At 36.4% G+C, this 5894-nt stretch overlaps 1 long non-coding RNA gene across 1 annotated transcript in view; it reads left to right on the top strand.

Annotated features, from left to right (window-relative positions):
• Positions 1-5894, top strand: part of LOC131482512 (uncharacterized) — a 47509-nt gene that overhangs the window by 40826 nt on the left and 789 nt on the right. The window lies entirely within an intron of this gene.

Genomic DNA, 5894 nt, shown 5'->3' with positions numbered 1-5894 from the left:
CCTCTGATTTCCCTGGGGAGCAAGAAGCAGCCTCTGCGTCTGTTCTCTCAACTGTCCGCAGAAGGTGTCCCGGGCAAGCCTGCCCAGCAGCTACATTCAGGTCTTCCACAGGAGTCTGGGTGACTGTTAGGCTGTTCCTCCCCACCCTGCAGCAAGGATTGGTCTCAGCAGAAACGCTTGCATCATTTTTGCTCCCAGGTAACAATGTAGACACACCCCAGTTCCTAAAGTAATGAACTCCTTTGTTGGAAGCTAGATAAAAAGTTCACAGGCTAATGACAAAGTTTAATAGGATGGTACCCGGTGAGTAACAAGTTAATCATAACATGGAAGTGCAAAAACTTGTCCTAACCACAGTGAGAAAGAATCTGATTGGGTCCTTATGGTTACACTTAAATCTGAAGTAAAAACAAAGCATGCAAAATTTCCCTAAATCTGTCTTAAGGAAGAACATTTATTTTCATTGCAGCTATGTGTGTGGAGAGCTAAAGTTATGCAAAACATATGTGTTAAGGAGTAATATATTTTGGTATACGTAACTGCAAATACAAAGATTAAAAGCAGATCACACCAGGTGGTTATTAGTGCAGATTGTAAACAAAAACAATTAAAAATAAATTGGAGTCAGCAATTTGTAGGGTGCCTTGAATATTTGAAGTATTTGAAATAATGCAACACCAAATAAAAACCTCCGACTGTGCTCAAAGTACATCTTCTCTGTTTTGTTTCTTTTAAATTGTAACTGGAAACAATCACTTTGACTAGTAAGATAGGTTGTATTTGTGTTTTATTTTTAATTATTCAAGGAAGTTTTCTTACAGCACTCCACCTAGTACAAATTATACAAGGGTGCTTCAAAAAGCTTATAGAAAAAGTAATAAAAGATGTTTATTTTGGTGAAAAAATTTCAAATCATATATGAGAAGTTTTGAAAAAGTTCATGGAATTGCATCATGACAAAAGAAATTTCAAAAGTATTTTGAAAGACTTTTTCTCAACAAACGAAACTTATCTTTTAATTCTGTTTCCCATCAGTCTTTCAAATTACCCTCATAATATACCGAACTTGGATTCTAACATCAGTGACTACAGAAGAACCAATGCCATTTTAGTTGGATTTATGTTGTTTTATTTTTTTAAAAAATGGACTTTTTTAAATTTGAAAGTTAGAGAGAGGTGAAGAAGGAGAGGGGCCTTTCATTCATTGGTTCATTCTCCACTTGGCTGCAACATACAGGACTGAACCAAGCCTAAGCCAAGAGCAAGGAACTCCATGTGGATCTGCCAGATGGCAGGAAGGGTTCCCAGCACTTGGGCCATTTTGCTGCTTTCCTAGACATATTAGCAAGAAGCTGAACAGAAACGAAGCAGCCTAGACTCGGATAGAAAGTGAATGTGGATGAAAGTAACAATGGCTTAACCTGTACCTCAATGCTGACCCACAATTAGATTTACTTTCAATAGTAGAGTTAAACACACTTCAAAAACTTCAGAATGTCAGGAGATGGTATGGTAAATGAGTGTTTCATTTTTGGAAGTATTGTGCATTAGATTTTGAAAGCTTTTTCAAATACTCCTAAATACTCAGGATATTTAGGCAGATGGGATTACATAGTCTGGGAGCTGCAAGAAATATTTTGGAAGGAAAATGTCGCTTTTTAAATTGTGATGAAATACACACCATAAAATTTAACTCTTTTGAAGTGTACAGTTCAGTGACTTTAACATATTTACACTGTTGTGCAATTACAACTATTATCACCTTCCATTTCCATCTTCTTATTTTTGAATTAAAGTGTATCTAAATAAACGTATATTGGGACACAGTCACACATGGTTGACTTGTGAATTATTTCTTTTGAGTTATAATGGCAGAATTAAGAAAAACAGTTGAACAAAAGTGTATGGCTTTAAAGTAAAAAATGTTTGCAATCTTGTTTTTTATAGAAAAATATTTACTCACCCCTGGGTAGACTATATATACCCAGGTTACCATATAAACCTTAAATGGTATTTATGCCAATTTGATAGACAGTGACCCTAAGAAAGGACCACTTAATCTTTAAAATATGCCTTCATCTGGAAAAAATTCAAAAGATTCAAAAGATCTTGTTTTCTTTTTAAATTCCATAAATCTTATTTCATGCAGTTTTGGTTAGAATCAGAAAGTGAACTACTTATGGAATCCTTTCCAATATGGAATAACTAAGATAAACGCAAGGTGTTTTCTGAGTTTGGAAACAGGTTTCTTCTTTCGTGTGTGTGTGTGGGGGGGCAAGGTAAATTAGCAAGTACAAGTGAGAAGAAGCTGGGATTATTGGATTTTAAACCTGATTTGTATGATGTGAAATCCTGTGAATACAACGTCAGTTATCATTGTAAAAGTCCTAATTTGGTTAACAGTGGTGAGAGGTTGGGTTTTAGATGGGTGTGTGTTTATGCTTTTTCTCATAGTATATTGACAGGACATAAAAAAGCCTTGTCCAAGACCAGTAGAAGCCGCCACAACTCACTGTTTTGAATAAAGACATCATGGATATATTTTATTTCCTTCATAATATATTTGTATTTTTTCTGATTTTGTTTTCATAGTAATAGTGCTTTCATGTCAAAATTTTAAAAGATGTTTTTAGAATAATATGAGGTAAAAAAATAATGTGAGAAAAGCAATCCTTTGTGAATAGTATAACTATATATACAATTATAATTAAATATAATATATATAGCTATATATAATTATAACTATATTTCTAATTATAAACTTTGAGACAGGGAATAGGATATAAACTTTCCATTCTTTCCTTTTCCAGAGTCTCATGTCTTGCAGTTCTTCAGGGGATTATTGTGCAGAAGATAAAGGAGATGTAAAGAACGATAGCAGTGAATCATGCTGGTTGTAGCCTGGCTCATTGAGTTGCAGTGTGGAGAAAATTCTAGATAGGATTGTTTTATTCTGATTCACCTTTCCTAAAACTCGTTTGTTGACAATTTAAATTAAGACCTGTGAACAGTAATTATCTTTCTATTATTTTCTTAAACGACTGAGCACAAACTGAGGGCTTCTCTAGTTTGTAACATCTATATGTTTTTAAACACCATCTGAGTGGTCTTGGTGGGGTGGGTATACACAGGTTGGATAGCTGGCCGGAGAGCGATAGCGTGCACTTGCCTTAAGACAAGCTGGCTCCATCTGTTTGCTCTGTTGAAAAGGTTGCAGAAAGCAATGAGAAATTTCTTGCTGGACTCCATACAAGACAGAACTCTCTGATTCTCTTTGTATGTTCCCTTAGCAGTACTTTCTCAGTAAGGTAATAAAGCAGCCCAGTGTTGGACCCTATTGCCATCGTGGTAGGAAGGTGGTCTGGAGGTGATTCCTGATGAGAAACATGTTTGCATGAAGCCTTCTGGATTAAGGTACACTTTCACTCACTGGTTCATTTATGTCTGGGCAAAGGAAAGAATGGAGGATTTTCCTGTGGTTTCTGGTGAGTGATTATGTAACTGTTCTCTGGATGATGGGTTTGGAAACCAGAGCCCAACTTGAAACTGACTCTTAATCAAGAGTCGTAACAATAATAATTGCAACCATGAAAACAGAACTGCATCACAAATATGTATTGTGTTTCAGCTAATCCTCTGTGTTGGATATGTAAGAGTTGGAAAGTAGGCACAACATGATACAGATTTTTAAAAATGAAGAAGTCATTCATTTGTTGGAAATTGAGCCATGTCATACTGTGGTACAAGAAGTGAAGACATAGAAACATTTATTCAAATGGCCAGTGTCTCAGACGTTCCTGTGCTATTTCTCAGGCTCATTACCTACAGCAGTTCTCTTGTCCATCAAGTAGAGCATGTTGATTAAACTTTGCTCTCACTGGCAAGCCTTCACTGACTCTGGTTTATTTGGACTGGGAATTTGTGTTATACATGTTATATGCCAGACATGACTATGATATTTATTGTTCTTGGGTGTCCAAAATTCATAATTTGAAATATTAATTCCACCAATCATACACTACCAAAATTATCCTTATTTTGCAAAATAGAGTGAAAAAGTGATGATTCATAACTTCTGTTGTTGAAGACTATGAAACCCACACATAAATTTCATCATCCAAAGGTATTCAGAGATGTCCCAAAATATAATATCAGGAAAGAATGGTCTATACTTTAACAGTGAAAATGAAGGTATTGATGCAATTTCCTTTTAGGTGATACATGACGTGGTTCACCATGCTTCCATGATTCGTTAAATTATTTCGTTAAGAAGAGTTGCATGATTTCTGTGATAGACTGATTCAAGAACAAGGCTGAGAATGGTAGACATGGGTCCATGTGTTCCTTTAACCAAGGGCTAATTCTTTTTGCTCTGATTTCATCTAACTTGGTAATTGCTTGTTTGTGGAAATAGTTTTTAAAGTAATGAAAAGTGTGAATGTGGAATTCCCTGAATGAAACTTATGCTCACTTCAATTAAATCTTTAAGGAAAAATTTTCTTTAGATCTTGTGGTTTGTTGGAGGTAAAAGTGACAAAGCTGGATGATTTACACAATGTGTTTGGAATCCATTTGCAGTCCTCTTTCTTGGAGCTTCCTCACTAGCCAAATTTCCTACATGCCTCGCAAAATCAGGCAATAATCTTACAGCCTGGTGCTTGACCCCTTTTGGCCTCTTGGCAGCTTCTAGTTTACTGGGAACAGGAGAAAAATGGCTTGACATGGCCTCCAATGCTGATGATCCTCACACAAGTCCCTTGTAGTCCACGTTATACAAACCCTTCCTGTCACACCCACCTTGTTTAGATTTTCCAAAATCCTGGACCCTTTCTGCCTCTGGTTGTCTTCACTGAGTTTCTCCCCAATTGGCTGATTTCTTTCCCTCCACTGGGTGATAGCTAACATGGACTTCTTGGAGAGGTCATTAATTCCTACCCCTGACAGGTGCATCCTCATTCTCATTTCTATTGTCATTATTATTATTTTTTTTATTAATCACACCAGTTTGTTTCAGTATATACCTTGGAACACTTCATTTCTACCTTGAGTTGCCTCTATTATCTTTCTTCACTGCTCAACCATGAGCTCCATCAGAGAAGCATCGTATCCATTCCATTCACTAGAATGTTCCCAGGATTTTGCAGAGTGAATAACTACAAATATCATTAAGAAATATGTGCAAATATATCTGTATGATCAAAGTGTACATATAGTTCAAATTTTTAATAGATTATCATCCAAAAGGTTCATAATACATGATTGATTGATATACATTCCTGTTGATTCTTCCCTTCTTCCCCCTACATTCTCATAAAGTTTGTTGTGGATAATTCTTCTCTGCATTTTTATGAGGACTAGTACACACAACATAAAAGTGTATTTTCGTTCTATTATGAGATCTCAAAGTTACTTAAGCACTAATGATTCATTGAATTGTAAGAAATTAAAATATGGTTGTGATTCTGAGTGTTTGGATTTAAGGAACCAGACTCATAGCTAAACAGGTCCTGGATCTTGTTTTATTATGATATTTTGTTTCTTTGCATGAAATAAAGAGACAGAAAGATGAGGGGGAGACAGAATGAGAGATCTTCTATTCACTGGTTCATGCTCTCAATGGATGCAACAATGCCAGGAGCTAAGATTTCCATCAGGGTCTACCATGTGGATGGTGGAGACCCAAGTATTTGTGCCATTATCTGCTGCATTCCTATACATGATAACAGGGAGCCAAATTAGAAATGAAGCAGGTGGTGCACTCTGATACAGGATGCTGGTGTTGCAAATGGCAGCTTGATCCACTGCGCCACAATTCCAGCCTCCTGCATCTGCAAATGGATGGAACCTTGACGTGCTTTGGACAGTGGCCAAGATACCCTTGTCCCATGAGTATC

The sequence above is a fragment of the Ochotona princeps genome, chromosome 18 (genome assembly GCF_030435755.1).
Source record: "Ochotona princeps isolate mOchPri1 chromosome 18, mOchPri1.hap1, whole genome shotgun sequence".
Classification (NCBI taxonomy): Eukaryota; Metazoa; Chordata; class Mammalia; order Lagomorpha; family Ochotonidae; genus Ochotona; species Ochotona princeps.
This window is presented reverse-complemented; position numbering and strand designations above follow the sequence as displayed.